At 41.6% G+C, this 22,121-nt stretch overlaps 1 long non-coding RNA gene across 1 annotated transcript; it reads right to left on the reverse strand.

The window, feature by feature from the left end:
* Nucleotides 1-1,079: 1,079 nt before the first annotated feature.
* Nucleotides 1,080-2,879, reverse strand: LOC147966306 (uncharacterized). Its single transcript, XR_015608834.1, has 2 exons — nucleotides 2,089-2,879; nucleotides 1,080-1,311 (listed from the first exon to the last, which is right to left on the reverse strand). It is a non-coding gene; the product is annotated as an uncharacterized LOC147966306 (long non-coding RNA).
* Nucleotides 2,880-22,121: the final 19,242 nt, after the last annotated feature.

The raw sequence follows: 22,121 nt of genomic DNA on the forward strand, positions 1-22,121 counted from the left end.
GTTGATGCATTTGGCGGGGCCTAGAGAGGTATGTGTGTGTATTACGTATTCGAGAGAGGCATGGATAGAGGGGCCGACGGGGGGCGTGGGAGAGATAGCACGAGAAATGAGAGTGGTCTAGAGAGAGAGACGAATATGACATCACCATAAGAGATTCCATTCCCTTGAGTGTGTATATGCAAGGGGGGGAATAGAGGCACCAGGAGACATTTTTTGTGTGTGTGGTGTTTGTGTTGGTATGTGTGGGTGTGAAAAGATAATGAGACGTGGGGGCAGAGGGTGTGTCACCGCGTGAGGTCCGGTGGGTCGAGGTGAGGCCCTTCGTTTGGTTCCGTCCTGCACCACATTGGTCGGCCCGTGACGCATTTAGGAAGACCCATGGATGACTAGTCGTACAAGACAAAGATAGCAGAATTGTGAAGGACTCTGTGTCCACTGACAAAGCCGGCTAGGATTTGTAACCCTAGGTTCTCGGACTAAGGTAACCCCTTTATCTCTGATATTACTATTCATCCAACCACTACAAGAAGTATGTCAACTTGTGACCCTCACTATTGGTCTCTGAAAGGTCATAGTTTTTCATTTGCGACCTTTTTGTGACCAAAACCAGAAGGTCAAAAGCTGGCGGTCGTAAACTGAAATTATTGACCTTCTGTAAAAGGTCGTTGGTTCCACGACCAAATTTTTGGTCACTAGCAACCTCCCCAGGCCACGTAGGCATCCAGCATGGCAAGCTGATGTGGCATAAGATTCAGCCCGGTCCAATTCGGTTTTCTACATGGGCCTAGCCCAATAATGCAGTCGGTGCTTTACTTGGGCCGAGCCCAACAATTCAGTCGGTGCTTTACTTGGGCCAAGCCCAACAATTCGGTCTTCCTATAATTATTTTCATACAAATTTTGTTCGGCTATATGAGTCAAGCCCAATAATTCAGCCTTTTGAATTTTTGGACCATGGCCTTCTTGGCTCAATAGTTTCAGTTTTTTTCTCATAAGACGTGTCCTAATTGTCAGTTTCTAGTAATGGGTCCCAAGGTCAGTTCTTCATATTTCAATTTGACGGTAAATAAGTAACCAATATTTAAATCAACACCGACAAAAAACATTGTTTGAAATAATAACTAGAATGGCAATCACAGTATTACAACACGGATACATTTTTATATAGGTAAACACAGATACATCATACAACAGAAATACAATGGCAATCACAGTAATACAGTATTACAAGCTCTACTGCTCCTATCAATCTTCTTCAACATGGACCTCCTTTCAATCTGCTTTTGCATGGAGCTTCTTTTGCATAGAGCTCCTGTCAGAGGAAATCTACATTGTTAGTACTACAAATAATAAAAGCAATTAAGAACAAAATACAGAACAAGTATATAAGCAAGCAGTTAGGTACAGATCACTTTGGAAAGCACAAAATACCATTTGGATGGACATGAAAATCATAATGCTAACCACATTAACAGTCTTTTATTGCAGGGTCAACAATGAAATAGAAGCATAATTAACAGCTCTAAATCTATAAGAATCATAATTAATAACTAATAAAAGGTACATGTAATTGACAGGAAGAGCATAACTCGACACTCGTTATTAACATGTAAATTGTTTAGAGCATTTAAGTTGGCACATGACAAAATAGACATTCGGTGAACATGGAATATCCAGGAGTGAATGATTTAGCATGTAGTGAACATGGCAGCCTTCACAAACACAAACACTCAAGCTGCTAGTGTACACGGGGTGCCTGAGCTCCTGCTGCTAGTGTACACGGGCAAACAAATGGAGCTGATTCAGTGCACTATCGTTTCATTGCAAAACACAATATCAAACAATGTTGACATCGCATAACAAAGTGCTGGAAGAAACAAGCATCTTTAGTGAATAGATAAAAGCAAAGAACAGGACCTCTTAAACAAAGAGATTTAATCTACAGGATAAAAAGAACAGTTTAGTGAAGTAATGTAATATTATCTGCTTTGTTATTATTGATTCCAAATAAGTGGGATACAACCGCTTGACCTGACGAAACTACGCCCGCTAGGTAGGAGGGATGTTGGCAAAAGAGAAGCCCTGGTACCCTTTGTAAGCATAATACGCTATTCTTGTGTAGTAGAACCCAGGGATGAATATCACTACGCCCAGCACTCTAAAGAAAATCCCTGTATCCAGAAAAAATCCCTGTATCCAGAAAAACAGAGACATACATCAGGAACGGCTAGAAATATAGAGTGATCGGTACTCTGGAACAAGTTAACAACCTAATACGCATGCACCCTGAAAGTATCTTCAAATTGCAACAACCGGCCGTAAGTACGTATATGCTATTAGCCCCTCCTTACAGATTGAAGTTGTATGCATCAGGCGCTTACCAACATTGTGCAAAAGGACTTGACATGTCTACGGATTGAAGCAAACAAAAATGCGTCTTCAGAACTTCGTAACACTTTGCTACATATGGGCTTGGCACACTGATGGGATTGAGTGCCAGTAAGCATGACATAAGTTTGTAATAACAATTCCTATTCACACATGATTCTGCATCTATCTTTTAGTCCATTTGGCCAGTTTCTCAAAATTCATTAGCACAAACATGTCTGAATTATCTTTTCTACGATCTGCAGTTCTGCATAACCAGATACCTTATCTGCAGAATGGCTCAAACTAACAGACAGACACAATTAGTTCAGCCACACATGAAAAACTCTAGGATCTTCGATTTTTATTCAGACCAGCATTACAAATGAATACTCTCTGAAATGCAAGTACAAATAACGGGGTGCAGGGGTAGGAGCCCCTCCCTCTCTGAGTTCCCCATTTCATCACCAAACAAAGCAACTGCAAATCCTAATCGAGGGTAGACAGAGAGACGGATATCAGTCTCACCATGGGAGTGGTCGCCGCAGACGCGGTGGGCGGCCATGACGAGGCCGGCGACGACGCCAAGCGCGAGGAGCGCGGCGGCGAAGGCGATCTCCTTGACCGGCGCCGCCCACTAGGTCATCCTCGTCGGTGATGAAGAAGGCGTGGGCCACGTACGCCATCCCACTGCTGGCCGGTCGGGCGCTGCCACCACCACCACAGTCCACGGGGTTCCGGGGCGGAGCGGGTTGCGCTGCCTCACCTGAGCCGCCTCAAGATCTGGACGTGTGGGGGTGGGATTGGGGAGATATGGAGAGGTGGTGGCGTGGGGTGAGAGGGGAGGAGGAGGAAGCTTGCGGGGTGGACAAAGGCGGCGGGGAAGGGGAAGCGGTGGCACGGTCACTTCTGCCGCCATTGCGGGGTCCACGTCATGGGCGCTTCATGGACTTGCCGGAATCCACCGGCGTGGGTGGTGAAGTGACTGGTGGATCTGCGGGATGAAGGCGAGGGGAGAGGGTGCGTGGCGGAGACGAGGTCGACAGTGGTGGGTTGGGGTGGGGTGGCGGCAGTGGGAATCGCGGGAGGGGCAGGTCGAGGTCAGAGAGACAGACCTCACAGCTCTGGATCTGCGAGGAGGGGATGGGGAGGCCCGGCGGCGAGCTATGGTGGGAGGATGTGGTCTGAATCGGGGAGAAGGGGTCGGGGGCGACGGCGGCGGCGGGAATGGATCTCCTCGCCGCGGCGGGATGGGGAAGGAGGGGGCAGCGACGGGGTGGTGGCGGATCTGGAGCGAAAGAATGGAGGCAGGGGAGGGAGGAATGAGAGAAAGAATGGAGGCGGGGGGTGGGGGCGACAGGGATCAGGTGACATGCACCTTTGCATGTCACCGTGTGACTTGCGGACCAAATTTATATTTAAACATTGTAAAAAAATCTGAAAAAAATCATGCATGTTCATAGCACATATTAAGATAATCCCTAAAAAATTCAGATCAAAATTCGATACATACACCAAGAAGCAAAAAAGAGAAACTCATATGTGAATAGTATACAGAGAACCATTCGCAACTATTCATAACAGATTTCTCTTTTTTGCTTCTTGATGTATGTTTCGAATTTTGATCTGAATTTTTTAGGGATTATCTTAATATGTGCTATGAACATGCATGATTTTTTTCAGATTTTTTACAATGTTTAAATATGAATTTGTGCCGCAAGTCACACGGTGACATGCAAAGGTGCATGTCACCTGATCCCTGTCCGGGGGGGTGGGTGGAAAATGTCCATGAGGACAGACTAGGGTTTCGGCTCGGGTGGGTTTGGGCCGTTGGATCCGGAAGCATCCGACGGTCGTTGATGCGTGATCCGCGTGATATGCCCATGATCCAATCAGAACGCAGCAAACCATTTGATGACCTTATGACCATATAAATTGGTCATGATCGATTCAAGATAAAAAATTTCATTCCATTTTTCAGTGCTCAAAATGAGTTTTTTTGTGAAAGTCCTATCAAATATTTGTTCAAATGATCTCATATTGTACACAATGGTGCATCTTGTAATTTCAAACAATGTTGCCTAAGGGAGTTTTCATTTTCTTTGCACGGAAAATTCATTTTCCATTTTTTGAGTGCCCGAAAAGAGGTTTTTTGTGAAGGACCTACCATATATTTGTTGCAAAATTGTACCAAATCAATTTTCTAAAATACTAGGACATATTTAATACACAATTGACCAAATGGTTGGGTGTAAAAAAATTTGATTCACCTCTCGTGAAAAAGATAAATTTCCGCCGATTTAGTTGGAAGCGGGTCAAATTTGAACTGTAGCTACATCATAATTTGCTCTTTATTTTTTCCAAAAATCATTTCTAGGTACATAAATATCTATTTAATCAGAGAAACACCAAAAAAAATCCAAGATTCAACCACTAGCTAGGAACGGTTATTCCTGCCATTTCGACCGCATTTTGAAACGGGCATAAAAAATTAAAAAAAACAAAAAAATTGGAAAACCTTCGCATTGTTTCATTATATGTGGCCAAGTTCCCAGGAAAAATAACAAACTTATAATACGGCAATCATTTTAAAAAAGTGTTCTCAGAAACGAGCTATCATGCGTGAAGATTCATGGCTTTCAAGACAAATGATCAATCTTATGGCCACATTCATGGCATAGTTTGTTTAAATGATCTCATATTGTGCACAAGGGTACATCTTGGAATTCCAAACAATGTTGCCTATGGAAGTTTTCATTTTCTTTGGACGAAAAGACAATTTTCCATTTTTCGAGTGCCCAAAAGGAGGTTTTTTTGTGAAGGACCTCCCAAATAATTGTTGCAAAATTGGACCAAATCAGTTTTATAAAACACTAGGACATATTTAATGCACAATTGACCAAATGGTTGGGTGTAAAAAGTTTTAATCCACCTCTCGTGAAAAAGACAAATTTCCGCCGATTCAGCTGGAAGCGGGTCAAATTTGAACTGTAGCTGCCTTGTAGTTTGCTCTTTATTTTTTCCAAAAATCATTTCTAGGTACATAAGTATCTATTTAATCAGATAAACACCAAAAAATTCCAAGATTCAACCACTAGCTAGGAATGGTCATTCCCGCCATTTTGATCGCATTTTGAAACGGGCATAAAAAATTCAAAAAAATCAAAAAATTGGGAAACCTTCGCGTTGTTTCATTATATGTGGCCAAGTTCCCAGGAAAAATAATAAACTTGTAATAAGGCAATTATTTTAAAAAACTGTTCTCAGAAACGAGCTATCACGTGTGGAGATCAATGGCTTTCAAGCCAAATGATCAATCTTATGGCCACATTCATGGCATAGTTTGTTCAAATGATCTCATATTGTGCACAAGGGTGCATCTTGGAATGGCAAACAATATTGCCTAAGGAAGTTTTCATTTTCTTTGGACGAAAAAATCATTTTCCATTTTTCGAGTGCCCAAAAGGAGGTTTTTTGTGAAGCACCTCCCAAATAATTGTTGCAAAATTGGACCAAATCATTTTTATAAAATACTAGGCCATATTTAATGCACAATTGACCAAATGGTTGGGTGTACAGAGTTTTGATCCACCTCTCGTGAAAAAGACAAATTTCCGCCGATTCAGTTGGAAGCGGGTCAAATTTGAACTGTAGTTGCCTTGTAGTTTTCTCTTTATCTTTTCCAAAAATCATTTCTAGGTACATAAGTATCTATTTAATCATATATACATGGTTTGGTGGCGATACGTCGAGGTTTGGGCGGTGGCCGAGGGCCCCAACTCTAGAGCGCGTAAACTCGCATGCCTGCCGCGTGGTCACCGCGTGACCGTGGCGTTGCCATGTGTTCTGGGAGGCCTAGGCATGTCTAGTGGGTTGGGCACTCCCTAGGTAGGTGCTAGGAAGAAAATTACAACATAAGATTCTCACGAGGAGACCGATCGATGCTCAAACATGAATTAGCAGCCAAGTGTTTGATTAGCGGTACGGGAAATGGACATGGCTAATGGGCGTGAGTTTTGGCTGAGGATGATCAGTTACTAAGAAGACCGTCTTCACAAATTTTCAGCTCAAAAGGAGGAGCCTAGGTGGTACTTGCTTTGCAAAGTACTACACTGGACATAAATACGAATGCTAAAGCTGGGCTCAAAATAATGAATGGATTGAGCTGGCATTTGGTGTAGGTTGGTTATTTGGGCATAGGAAAGCACTGTAGAAAATGGATACTATTTGGACATGCCAAAGTGGTACTTCCTTCACAAAGTGCTACTCTGAACAGAATAGGAAAATGAATATTGTTGAATTATTTTTGAACTAGGCAAGGAAGGTTTTTGACATAATTGATGAAGATATGATCCAAACAATTTATGAGAATTTTTTGGGAATTTTTGGAATAACAGAAATATAGGTTGCTTCACAACCTAGGGCAAAAATTGATACATGGACATGACACATAGGCAAAACTGATGAGATGGCGCCTAGTCATCGCAACCCACCACAATTTACAAGGCTATGACCATCTATATTGGTCGTTAACAACTAGAATTAAGGCAGCGGACTAGCGCTGTTTGCTTTATGACCATTTCGTGTAAGGAAATTACGACCTTTCTGACCAAAATGGTCGCAATGGTTTAGGGTTTGGAGCCCCCCGAACAGCTTTTGACCAATTGGTCTCAAATGGTCATAGATCTATGACCAATTCTTCCAGGTTCACTGACAGAAGATCACTAGTTGACATATTTCTTGTAGTGAACCTAACTTTAACGGTCATCCTACAGAATGCTCTGCTAGAATCATACTCGTCGATTAGGAAGAGAGGTGTGAGACAATGCGTGAGAGACAGGCCTAAAGATAATGTGCGTACATGAGACACGTAGGCAGGTCCATGTATATAGAAAGAGTCGATGAGGATTGTGCGTGTGTATGTTTGCGAGAGGAAGAGTGCTTGTGATAAAGGTTAGTGAAAACAGTTGTAAATGGTTACGAGAGGGAGGGAGGGTTATATCTAGAGCATGTGTGCGAGAAAGACACCCCGGGAGAGAGTGTGTGAGCATGTGTGAGAGACCACCGATGGAGAGTGAAACTACACGTAAAAGACTGCTCTACACATTGATTAAAGATATAAATTGTATCCAAATATTAGGATGGGATCATGATATTTGCAATTCGCGTAAGGAGCGGTCATTGATCCATCAGACATCTAGATTCTATAGAATTTGAGCATGTCTATGTTATTATTCGACACAATTGATCCACATAGTTAGTACTTTGAACTCCAGACAATGCATCACTTTAGCAATCGAATATAAACGTGAGTATAGTTCATGTTGTGTGTGTAAAGCACATTCTACATACGAAAGTTACACAATGGACATTATAAATAGGTACCTATGAACTAGCATACATTTGAATTCAACTTAAGGTGGTTTAAGAAAATCGAATTCAACAAGAAGTCCATTCAATTATTTGAATTTGATATCATGGCATTTGTAAACCATACCTAAATTATGGGGGCACCAATCTTTGCTCTGATTTTGTACATAATAGTATATGTAGTCGTGTACAAAATAGATTCAAATTTAGCTCCTCCATTCCAAAATAATCGTAGTTATAGGATTTTCAAGTGTCAAAATTTCAAAAAGAAGCGGATAATTTAATGAGGTTTTCAAACATACAAGGTCAAATATAACGTTGTCTATTTAGGTCAATCCTCATAGTTCAAGAGTACTCTAAATGTGAATGCTTGTGTTTCAAAATTTCGAATGAAGCGCCAAAAGAGCCTCTACTCACCCGAAACCGCATGAGACCAATGTTTGGTAGTACAAGGAAATTACTTTTCTAATAACTCCGACCCGTGAAACCTACCGGCCCGACGTCCAAAGGTCTAAACCGGGGTAGGTTTGTAGCTTCATCTAGACGCCATGCAACCGCATCCGAAAAACATTCATACACAATGGCCGCCTAAGCACACATGCGCGCGGCCGAAATCGCTCCCGCCCACTATTTGGGACACCTGGGATTACCATCCTACCCCCGACCCACAGTAGGTCCGAAATTTAAGAGGGGGGCAAAGTTTGTACTTTCCCCAAATTTCAAACAAGCGCGTCCCATCTTCTGTTCAAAAAAGCCAAAAACAAGCGCGTCCCACACCGAAACATGGTTCCCCCAACCCGTCTGATTCCCCATTCGTACTCCGTGGGCGCCAAAACTACCTCTCCACCAGCCGCGAAACCTCGGCGTCCTCCGTCCGCCACCCCATTGATGTCTACTACACAACCTTCTTCTTGTAGACGTTGTTGCGCCTCCAAGTGCAGAGGTTTGTAGGACAGTAGCAAATTTTCCTCAAGTGGATGACCTAAGGTTTATCAATCCGTGGGAGGCGTAGGATGAAGATGGTCTCTCTCAAACAACCCTGCAACCAAATAACAAAGAGCCTCTTGTGTCCCCAACACACCCAATACAATGGTAAATTGTATAGGTGCACTAGTTCGGCAAGAGATGGTGATACAAGTGCAATATGGATGGTAGATATATGTTTTTGTAATCTGAAAATATAAAGACAGCAAGGTAACAAGTGGTAAAAGTGAGCGTAAACGGTATTGCAATGCTAGGAAACAAGGCCTAGGGTTCATACTTTCACTAGTGCAAGTTCTCTCAACAATAATAACATAATTGGATCATATAACTATCCCTCAACATGCAACAAAGAGTCACTCCAAAGTCACTAATAGCGGAGAACAAACGAAGAGATTATGGTAGGGTACGAAACCACCTCAAAGTTATTCTTTCCAATCAATCCATTGGGCTATTCCTATAAGTGTCACAAACAGCCCTAGAGTTCGTACTAGAATAACACCTTAAGACACAAATCAACCAAAACCCTAATGTCACCTAGATACTCCAATGTCACCTCAAGTATCCGTGGGCATGATTATACGATATGCATCACACAATCTCAATTCATCTATTCAACCAACAGATAGAACCTCAAAGAGTGCCCCAAAGTTTCTACCGGAGAATCACGACGAAAACGTGTGCCAACCCCTATGCATAGGTTCATGGGCGGAACCCGCAAGTTGATCACCAAAACATACATCAAGTGAATCACGTGATATCCCATTGTCACTAGAGATACGCACGGCAAGACATACATCAAGTGTTCTCAAATCTTTAAAGACTCAATCCGATAAGATAACTTCAAAGGGGAAACTCAATCCATTACAAGAGAGTAGAGGGGGAAGAACACGAGAGAGAGAGAGAGAGAGAGAGAGATCAAACACATAACTACTGGTACATACCCTCAGCCCCGAGGGTGAACTACTCCCTCCTCGTCATGGAGAGCGCCGGGATGATGAAGATGGCCACCGGTGAGGGATCCCCCCTCCGGCAGGGTGCCGTAACAGGGTCCCGATTGGTTTTTCATGGCTCTGGAGGTTTGCGGCGGCGGAACTCCCGATCTATTCTGCTCCGAAGTTTTTAGGGTATATGGAGATATATAGGCGGAAGAAGTACGTCAGGGGAGCCACAAGGGGCCCGCGAGGGTGGAGGGCGCGCCCCCCTGCCTCGTGCCTTCCTCGTTGCTTCCTTGACATGGACTCCAAGTCTCCCGGGTTGCTTTCCTTCCAAAAATAACTTCTCAAGAAGATTTCATTCCGTTTCGACTCCGTTTGATATTCCTTTTCTTCGAAACACTGAAACAAGGGAAAAACAGGAACTGGCACTGGGCTCTGGGTCAATAGGTTAGTCCCAAAAATAATATAAAAGTGCATAGTAAAGCCCAATAAACATCCAAGATGGATAATATAATAGCATGAATACTTCATAAATTATAGATACATTGGAGACGTATCAGCATCCCCAAGCTTAATTCCTGCTCGTCCTTGAGTAGGTAAATGATAAAAGAAAGAATTTATGAAGTGTGAATGCTAGCAGGTGTACAAGTTTGATCAATGATAATTTCAATCACCTTTTATAGCATCATTATATGTCATAACAGTAGCTCATCTCATAAAGCTTCTCATGATCAAGTAACAAGCTATTCACATTTTAAAGTATAGATCATAAACTTTCTTGAAAACTAACAAACCGTGTTACTAGTCATCAAACAATTACAATTCATCTTATTTTCAGGAAGAGTCTATGTCAGAGCTTTGATTTAGTAAACTCCACATGCTCAACTATCTTTTAGTCTTTCACAATTGCTAACACTCACGCGATATTTATGGGTTCAAAGTTTTAATCAGACACAGAGAAAGATAGGGGCTTATATTCACCTCCCAACCTTTTACCTCAAGGGTAATGTCAACAATAATAGCTCATGATGCCTTACATCCAATTGGATATATATATATATATCAGAATCTTTCCAACACAATGTGCTTGCCAAAGGATAAAATGTAAAAGGGAAAGGTGAAGATCACCATGACTCTTGCATAAAAGTAAAAGATAGGCCCTTCGCAGAGGGAAGCAGAGGTTGCCATGCGCTTTTATAGTTGGATGCACAAAATCTTAATGCGAGGGAACGTCCCTTTATATTGCCACTTGTGATAGGGACCTTTATTATGCAGTCCATCGCTTTTATTTCTTCCATATCACAAGATCATATAAAGCTTATTTTCTCCACACTAAAAGATCATACATATTTAGAGAGCAATTTTTATTGCATGCACCGATGACAACTTACTTGAAGGATCTTACTCAATCCATAGGTAGGTATGGTGTACTCTCATGGCAATACTGGTTTAAGGGATGTTTGGAAGCACAAGTAGTATCTCTACTTGGTGCAAAGAATTTGGCTAGCATGAGGGGGAAAGCAAGCTCAACGTGTTGGGCGATCCATGACTATATACTTTATTTCGGATATAAGAAAACATAACCCATTACGTTGTCTTCCTTGTCCAACATCAATCTTTTAGCATGTCATATTTTAATGAGTGCTCACAATTACAAAAGATGTCCAAGATAGTATATTATATGTGAAATCTCTCTTCCTTCGATATTCTTTCATGAATTGTTCAAGTGACCAATACAATGTTTGCTAACCTTCAATAAATTTACCACCTCTACTTCTTATATGTGAAGTCATTACTCCCCATGGGATAAGCATATGAAACAAATATAATTTAAGATTTATGATATTCAATTCATTCAACCATTTACTCATAGCATATAAGTGAAGCACACGAGTAAATGACAAACTACTCCAAAAAGATATATATGAAGATCAATGAGTAGTTAAATAATTATGTAGCTATGTGAAGACTCTATCTCATTTAAGAATTTCAGATCTAATGTATTTTATTCAAGAAGCAAGCAAAACAAAATAAAATGACATTTCAAGGATAGCACACATCAAGTGAAGAAGCAAAAACTTAGGTTCAAACGATACTAACCGATAATTGTTGAAGAAGAAAGGTGGGATGCCTACCGGGGCATCCCCAAGCTTAGATGCTTGAGAGTTCCTGAAATATTATCTTGGGATGCCTTGGGCATCCCCAAGCTTGAGCTTTTATGTCTCCTTAATTCCTTTTATATCTCGGTTTCCTAAATCTCGAAAGCTTCGTCCACACCAAACTCAACAAGAACTTGTGAGATAAGTTAGTATCAACCAATGCAAAAACCTTATCATTCTCTACTGTAGAAAATCACTAAAATTATTATTCAACATTACATACTAAATGTCTCTGCATATTTAATACTCCTATCCTCAAATAGAATCATTAAACAAGCAAACATATGCAAACAATGCAAACATAACAGCAATCTGCCAAAACAGTACAATCTGTAAAGAATGCAAGATTCATCATACTTTACTAGCTCCAAAAATTATGAAAGAAAATTCCCACTGTAGTAAATTTATCATATCTCAATATTCAAAAAGTTTGAACATTTTATGATATTCTGACTTCTCTAGGGAATTTTTGCAACAGCGGTAAACTTTCTGTTTTGAAACAGCAACATGTATACTTGCAAAATAAGCATGGTAAAGGCTATCCTTGAAATTTTTATTGAAAATAGAGATGAAAAACACTAATCTAAATAACAGCAAGCAAAACTAACAAAACAAAACGACGCTTCAAGCAAAACACATATCATGTGGTGAATAAAAATATAGCTCCAAGTAAAGTTACCGATGAACGAAGACGAAAGAGGGGATGCCTTCCGGGGCATCCCCAAGCTTAGGCTCTTGGTTGTCCTTGAATATTACCTTGGGGTGCCTTGGTAATCCCCAAGCTTAGGCTCTTGCCACTCCTTATTCCATAGTCCATCGAAACTTCAACAAAAACTTGAAAACTTCACAACACAAAACTCAATAGAAAACTCGTGAGCTCCGTTAGTATAAGAAAATAAATCACCACTTAGGTACTGTTGTGAACTCATTCTAAATTCATATTGGTGTAATATATACTGTATTCCAACTTCTCTATGGTTCATACCCTCCGATACTACTCATAGATTCATCAAAATAAGCAAACAACACATAGAAAACAGAATCTGTCAAAAACAGAACAGTCTGTAGTAATCTGTAACTTGCGAATACTTATGGAACCTAAAAAATTCTACCAAATTAGGAAGTCCTAGCTAATTTGTTTATTAATCTGCTTCAAAAAGAATCAACTGAAAAAGCACGTTCCTGTGATTTATGAAAACTAATCTCGTGCGCACAAAGTTTCTGTTTTTCACAGCAAGATCAAATAACTATCACCGTAGGTTATCCCAAAGGTCTTACTTGGCACTTTAGTGAAAAAAAAGCTATAAAAAATGATTACTACAGTAGCATAATCATGTGAACACACAAAAATGGTAAAGGTAAATATTGGGTTGTCTCCCAACAAGCGCTTTTCTTTATTGCCTTTTTAGCTAGGCATGATGATGGCAATGATGCTCACATAAAAGATAAGAATTGAAACATAACGGGAGCATCGTGAAGAATATGACTAGCACATTTAAGCCTAACCCACTTCCTATGCATAGGGATTTTGTGACCAAACAACTTACGGGAACAATAATCAACTAGCATAGGAAGGCAAAACAAGCATAACTTCAAAACTTTAAGCACATAGAGGGGAAACTTGATATTATTGCAATTCCTACAAGCATATATTCCTACCTCATAATAATTTTCAGTAGCATCATGAATGAATTCAACAATATAGCCAGCACCTAAAGCATTCTTTTCATGATCTACTTGCATATAAATTTTACTACTCTCCAAATAAGCAAAATTCTTCTCAATCGGAATAGTGGGAGCAAACTCAACAAAATAACTATCATGTGATTGAAAATTAAGATCAAGATGACAAGTTTCATGGTTATCATTATTCTTTATAGCATACATGTCATCACAATAATCATCATAGATAGGAGGCATGGTTTCATCATAATAAATTTGCACATCAAAACTTGGGGGACAAAAAAATATCATCTTCATCAAACATAGCTTCCCCAAGCTTGTGGCTTTACATATCATTAGCATCATAGGTATTCAAAGAATTCATACTAACAACATTGCAATCGTGCTCATCATTCAAAGATTTAGTGCCAAACATTTTAATGCATTCTTCCTCTAGCAATTGAGCACAATTATCGGAATCCTTATTTTCACGGAAGACATTAAAAAGATGAAGCATATGAGGCACCCTCAATTCCATTTTTTGTAATTTTCTTTTATAAACTAAACTAGTGATAAAACAAGAAACTAGAAGATTCGATTGCAAGATCTAAAGATATACCTTCAAGCACTCACCTCCCCGGCAACAGCGCCAGAAAAGAGCTTAGTTGACGGGGTGTGAGTGCCGCTTACCTAGCCTCCCCGGCAATGGCGCCAGAAAAGAGCTTGATTTCTACTACACAACCTTCTTCTTGTAGACGTTGTTGGGCCTCCAAGTGCAGAGGTTTGTAGGACAGTAGCAAATTTCTCTCAAGTGGATGACCTAAGGTTTATCAATCCGTGGGAGGCGTAGGATGAAGATGGTCTCTCTCAAACAACCCTGCAACCAAATAACAAAGAGTCTCTTGTGTCCCCAACACACCCAATACAATGGTAAATTGTATAGGTGCACTAGTTCGGCAAGAGATGGTGATACAAGTGCAATATGGATGGTAGATATATGTTTTTGTAATCTGAAAATATAAAAACAGCAAGGTAACAAGTGGTAAAAGTGAGCGTAAACGGTATTGCAATGCTAGAAAACAAGGCCTAGGGTTCATACTTTCACTAGTGCAAGTTCTCTCAACAATAATAACATAATTGGATCATATAACTATCCCTCAACGTGCAACAAAGAGTCACTCCAAAGTCACTAATAGCGAAGAACAAACGAAGAGATTATGGTAGGTACGAAACCACCTCAAAGTTATTCTTTCCAATCAATTCATTGGGCTATTCCTGTAAGTGTCACAAACAGCCCTAGAGTTCGTACTAGAATAACACCTTAAGACACAAATCAACCAAAACCCTAATGTCACCTAGATACTCCAATGTCATCTCAAGTATCCGTGGGCATGATTATACGATATGCATCACACAATCTCAATTCATCTATTCAACCAACAGATAGAACCTCAAAGAGTGCCCCAAAGTTTCTACCGGAGAATCACGACGAAAACGTGTGCCAACCCCTATGCATAGGTTCATGGGCGGAACCCGCAAGTTGATCACCAAAACATACATCAAGTGAATCACGTAATATCCCAATGTCACCACAGATACGCACGGCAAGACATACATCAAGTGTTCTCAAATCTTTAAAGACTCAATCCGATAAGATAACTTCAAAGGGGAAACTCAATCCATTACAAGAGAGTAGAGGGGGAGAAGAAACATAAGATCCAACTATAATAGAAAAGCTCGCGATACATCAAGATCGTGCCAAATCAAGAACACGAGAGAGAGAGAGATCAAACACATAGCTACTGGTACATACCCTCAGCCCCGAGGGTGAACTACTCCCTCCTCGTCATGGAGAGCGCCGGGATGATGAAGATGGCCACCGGTGAGGGATCCCCCCCCCTCCGGCAGGGTGCCGGAACAGGGTCCCGATTGGTTTTTCGTGGCTCTGGAGGTTTGCAGCGGTGAAACTCCCGATCTATTCTGCTCCGAAGTTTTTAGGGTATATGGAGATATATAGGAAGAAGAAGTACGTCAGGGGAGCCACGAGGGGCCCATGAGGGTGGAGGGCGCGCCCTGGGGGGAGGGCGCGCCCCCCTGCCTCGTGCCTTCCTCGTTGCTTCCTTGACATGGACTCCAAGTCTCCCGGGTTGCTTTCCTTCCAAAAATAACTTCTCCAGAAGATTTCATTCCGTTTCGACTCCGTTTGATATTCCTTTTCTTCGAAACACTGAAACAAGGGGAAAAAACAGGAACTGGCACTGGGCTCTGGGTCAATAGGTTAGTCCCAAAAATAATATAAAAGTGCATAGTAAAGCCCAATAAACATCCAAGATGGATAATATAATAGCATGAATACTTCATAAATTATAGATACATTGGAGACGTAATACCCATACCACCCATTAACCGCCGCCCTCCTCCATCACGCCGGAGCCGATACCCCGACGTCGTCGTCCACCGCAACCTCAACCGCAACACCCTACACGGCTAGTAGTTGAAGCCGAGGCCGAGCCGTTCGTACCCGAGCCAGTTCAACCACGCCGTCCTGCGCCTCACCGCTGTCGCTCCAACTTCGCCACCCTCCACCACACCGGAGCTGTTCCTGCTACGCCATCGTTCGCCGCCTCGGATCTGCTTCCCCTCCGCCGACATACGGCCACGGCAACACAGTCAACAATTTGGCCATGGGTTTGTCCAAGCCTGCACCCTCCAGAACATCGGTTTCCCTAGTAAAAAGAAGAAGATCGGCTCGACATGTGGAGGTGACCACACCGGCAACCGAAAAAGGTACTCCTCTTCCCTTATTCGTGCGAATCTTACGTCTCTGCTTGCATGGTATTCATCCCACAGAAGACACTAGTTGACCGCTTCTTCTTGATACTAGATGTTCCTAATAACTCGCGATGCACAAGGTTTCTCCTCATATACTATTTCACCTTAGCTAGAGGTCTGTCACCCCCCTAAATTTCAATTTCTGGCCAGTTGATTCCCAACTAACGGAAGCATTCCCCGGCGTAACAGGCGCTAGTACGCCTATTACGCCGAGGAAGCAGCGCCTTGGTGTTTATCTTAGGGGCGTGTGCGGCCTAGAGCTACTAGCGCCCGATCTAGAGGTCGGCCGGGATTAAAGGGATGGCCTAGGGGCGCTGCCAAGCACAGCGGTGGTGTGAGGTCGATGGGAGGGCGGGGCGGCGGAGGCAGGGGTCTGGGCCGGTGGTCGCTGGCGGTTCGAGAAAGATCATCAACAGTGACTGGCGGGAGGTAGATGAAGGCCATCTGCCCGTTCCTTATAGATCGGACGGTTCATTAAAAAAATCGACTGACCTATTTATTTTCAGTCGACTGTTATCTTAGATATGACCACATGTGGTGGTGTGGTGGAGGAGTACCTGCATTTCCTATGCTCATATATTACAAAATCATACGGAGTAGAATCTAATTTTGTTTGCCATGCAATGTTGTAGAGCTATCATATGTCTCCTGTCATTTATTTTTCAGCCACCTGCTATCTGCTACTTTTACAGTGCACTAGTTCTGCACACACTTCACCCTTACTCTCACTATTGTGTTTTTATGCAAGGGTATTTCAGACTCTGCTGCCATGAGAGAAGCCAAAAAGAAAAGAGAGAAGTCGCTCCAGCTTCGTATGCGGGTAGGCAAGACACGTTACAGCGCTATAAAGGGTGCAGTGTCAGCAGATGGAGACGGTAAACATAGCTCTGGAGTTGATGACCTCGCTCGCAATGAACCACCATCCCAGGTGCTTGCTTTAACTTCACGGTGTCATATGTGATTGCATGCTCCATATGGTGTCTAGCTTGTATTCGAAAGGCCGAAGTCAGTAAGATAAGGAAAGATATTTTTTTTACATGAACCACCATCCCGTGAGCACCAGAAGACAAATAGCTAGTCAGGGCACTGGCCGAGCCAGTGACAAGCCCAGCAAAGATAGGCATCACCTGGAAGCCAACTAAAAAGCTGCGATGGTGGCGAAGCAGCCCACCTCCCACCAGGCTCTCAGGTCCTAGATGATCATGCTCACCACTCCAGCCGGATGTCTAGCTTGTATTGCTTCCAATTTGGTTAAATTGCATCTGCTTAGCTTACACATTATACCTTTGAATATGACATGCCTTTCTGTTTTTGGTACATACTAGTACATCTGTGTATTAACCATGTTCTTACATCAAACTAATGTTCTTGTGTATCCCTCATCAATCACTTATGACGAGGCAGGCGGGCAAGGGGACTACTACTCATTTAAAGAATGCAGCGTCAGCCTCCCGACATGATTCTCAAGAAACAGAAATGCTAGATGAAGATAGTGAACGTAGCTCTGTAGTTGATCACAGCATTTCCCCTACACTAGCATCCAGGTGCTTGCTCTAACTTGGCAGCGTGATATGTGGTTGCATGTTGCATATGGTGTCTAGATTGTAATTCTTCCAATCTGGTTAAACTGCATGTGCTAGTCTGCTTAGCTTATACATTATACATGTTAATGTGACATGCCTTCCTATATTTAATACATAGTACATCTGTCTATTAAGCATGTCCTTACATAAAACTATTGTTTTTTTGTATCCTGCATCAATCAACATGACGAGACACCTTTAGTATATGCAGTGCGATATTAGTTGCATCTTTCATATGATTTATAGCATGCGATGCTTCTAATTTGTTGAAATTCCATTTATGATGGGACGCTTTTAACTTGGCAGAGTCATATTGGTTGCATCTTTCATGTGGTGTCTAGCTTGCATTGCTTCTTATTTGCTGGAATGGTTTCTGCTTAGTTTACACAAACAGTTGTGAACATGCCATGCCGTCCTGTTTTTCGTGCATATTCCATCCTGGTATCATGTGTTTGCCTTACATCAAAGTAGTGATTATCAGTATCATGCATGAATGAGTTCTGAAGAGAGAATTTTATTGCTTTTTCTTGTCGGTTTTACTTGACAATTCAAAATCAATAAAGTGGAAGGAAGTTAGCAAGGCAACGGATAAAGGTGCTCCTTCCGAACGGAGGGCCTCTACAGTTTCTACTCCTCCACACCCCCAAGATGATTTCCAAGACAACACATGCATAGACACTCAACAAAGCTGTGTTTATGATGAGCATGTCTCCCCTAGTGCAGCATCACCGGTGCTCCCTCTAACTTGGCACTGTTATATGTGGTTCCATGTTATGTGTGATGTCTAGCTTATATTGGTTCTAATTTTGTTGAATTCCATCTGCTCACTTTACACATAATACTTGAATAAGACACGTGTTCCTGTTTCTAGAACATACAATATCTGTCTATCAGACCATGTTCTTACATCAAATTACTATTGTTGTGTAACCTGCAACAATCACTTATCATAAGACACGTTTGACTTCGGAGTGTGATATAGGTTACATCTCACATTCTTTTCTAGCTTGTACTACTAATTTGTTGAAATGGCACTTATGACGAGACAGTTTTAACTTGGTAGAGTGATATTCGTTGCATCTTTCATATGGTGTCTAGCTTTCATTGCTTCTAATTTGTTGAAATGCCTTCTCCTTAGTTTACACATCATAAGTTGTGAATATGCAATGCTGTGAATATGCAATGGCACTAATGACGAGAGATCTCTAACATGGTAGTATGATGTTGTTTGCATCTTGCATATGATTTATTTCTTGTACTGCTTCACATTTGTTTAAACGCCATTTATGATGAGACACTGTTAACCTGGCAGAGCGATATTTGTAGCATCTTTCATATGGTGTCTACCTTCCATTGCATTGCTTCTAATTTGCTGAAATGTCTTCTTCTTAGTTTACACATCATAGTTCTGGTTATCTCTTCCGTCCTGTTTTTCATACATATTACATCCTCCTATCATGTGGTTGTCTAACATCAAAGTTCAGTTCGTCTGCATCACGCATCAATTTGTTCTGAAGAACTAAATTGTTATTCGTTTTTCTTGTCGGCTTGACTTAACATGGCACAGAGAAAGAGGAAGAAACACAGAATGGCAGGGAATGAGAAGCGGATGAATCCTACAGATTCTGCTGGTACTGATGGTGCAATAGAAGGTCAAAGTCCAGCGGAAAATTCTACAAACAAGGCATCCCATGCTACACGAGTTGCAAAAAAAGCCAAACAGAAACAAATAGCTGCCACCAAACAAGCAGAGACAACCCTAGTTCTTGCAACACCTACCATAGTACTACCAGCTGCACGACTTACTCGTGCGTCAACTGAGCTAGCAGCACGTTCCCAAGCTCCCTTGCCACCTGACACTACTTCCCAAGCACTCTTGACACAAGACGAGTTGGCAATATCAGATGAACCTTGTGAGCTTCAACAGTAAGAAGGTAGTTGCTAGAGTCAAGTTACAGTTGCATGCTTCTTTATATATAGTCTCACAGTTTGATGTACACTAACACTTCCTATGTTCGTTGTTGGACTAGCACCTAGGCACAAGAGGAAACAAACATCAGGGATAATGCTCGATAGGTTAACTAAATCTAGAGGAGTAAGAATGGAGATCCGTTTTGAGGCAGGTTTAAAAAGGCCACGTGATGCTACAGAGTCAACCAAGTTAGTATCAGAGGCAGCGGTTGCCGTTAGGTGTCATGTACGTATCCTCCCAACATGGATTCAGTATAGGAATGAAAAAGACAAAACCCAGTTCAACACCTTCCTCGACCATTTATCTGTAAGTATGGTTATGTATGGAAACTAGTAATATCGTCTTGCTCTGTCCCATACTTTCTAGGTTGCTGATAATGAGACTCCCATAATTTTCAACAGATGAGGTTCAAGTTGGATAGCCAAGATGATGCAACAAGACAAGCTTGCACTCATGTTTTCAAGTCTGCTCTGCGACAGTATCGGTATAACTTGAGGAAAACTCACTTTGAAGGCAAGGCTAACAGTGAACTTTCCCAAACATCTCCAGTGGAAAATATATCGGATGAAGACTGGAGGGGCCTTGTTAAACATTGGTCTGATCCAAAGTATTAGGTACATTATATATATGTGATCAGATCACATGTTGAAGTCCTATTTACGCATGTGCCACACAAATCTATCTTCTTGTAGGTGAACTGTTCAAAGAACAAGGCCAACCGTACGAAAGTGAAATTCCAACAGACGACAGGATCTCGTAGCTATATTGCACACTGCGAGGCTCTTGTAATTAGCTGCTGTTTCACTCTTTTCGTTGTACCATATTATCAGATCTATATTGACTTGTTCGAAATGCAGAGGAAAGCCCGCAAGGACCAAAAAGTACCTGAACCAAATGATGTGGAAATCTTCAAGGACTGTCACACCAGCAAGAAGAAGGGCATGACTACACCAGTCAAAGCCGCTGTTGTAAGTCCTTAATCCTCATGCCTTTCAACTACTACTTACTCTGACTTGTGCCTTGAACTGCATGGTTTGAAGCCAATGTCTATTACTCTTTTCAATTTTATACACAATTGTCTTAGCGTATCATTGCACCTTACAAGGTCTAAGAGAGAGGAGTGATGTTCCTTTGATCTTGACCCGCAATCTAGTTCCGTGCTGGACTTGCCCACACAACGTTACAATTGCCTGTTTTTCTATTCTCAGTTGTTTTGTAATATGAATGATGTCATACTATGCTTACCGTATTATAAACTTCGTCTCTTTATCCTTAGCCCTCAATACAATGTGAAGAAATAGACAATAGATTAGCGATGGTACATGGTCATATGTTTGGAACCTGGTTTTATTATGTACTTTGCAATAAAATACAACTAATATTTTACATGGGTTCACCAGAATAAGTTCTGTATATAGACCAAAGCTATTTTGTTTGGTTTTGCTGCCTCCTTAATATCTTCTGTTCTGGTACTACTAATGTAAAACCTCAACTTTTCAGCGAGCTATGGAAAAAATGGTGGAACCGCCACCTTCTGAAGGTGGCGAGGCAACTATAATCACAATGTCAGCTCTTGCTACAGTGGGTCAGTACCTGTCCACTAACAGTGCCAAAAGCACATTCCTGCATAATACTGGGTTGGTTGTTAAGGCAATATCGTCCAAACTGCCTCATGATCAAGATATGCAAGCTCAAAGCAATGTTGTATCTGCACTCCAGACACAAGTCCATTCCCTAACAGAGACCCTTTGTGAAACAAGGAGAAACATTGCTCAATGTCGTCAAGATATGCATGGTTTTGAAACCAGACTATCAGGCATTTGCTATGTTATTCAGGAGCTTAGGGGAAATGAAGGCGAGGGTTATGGTGCTCCATCGGACAATACAGCATGAAAATGTAACAGTCAGGTCAAATGAACTGAGCTACTGAACTTCTGGTGGTGCATTTATCTGCTAGACTGTTAAGTTTTATGCCAACCTTCCTTTTATTATATAGTTGTAATTTGTTTTGGTGCGATACAAAATTTATTCTTAACGTGCAGCCACCGGCTGAAGAAAACAGCAAGCCATTTTTGTATAGTGTAGGGTGTTCCCTATATTTGCACTGGTGACGATCTTTGATGCCGAGTGGATGTAATCTGTGCAATCGCCTTAATAGCCTAGCATTAGTTTCGGCCTTATTTATTTCCTAGTCTTCTTTTTCCCTGGTTTGCTAGTGGCCGCAACTACCATGGGCCATATACGGGTCGTAGGATCCA

Source organism: Triticum urartu, chromosome 6A, assembly GCF_056163025.1.
Source record: "Triticum urartu cultivar PI428250 chromosome 6A, HENAU_Tu73, whole genome shotgun sequence".
NCBI lineage: Eukaryota > Viridiplantae > Streptophyta > Magnoliopsida > Poales > Poaceae > Triticum > Triticum urartu.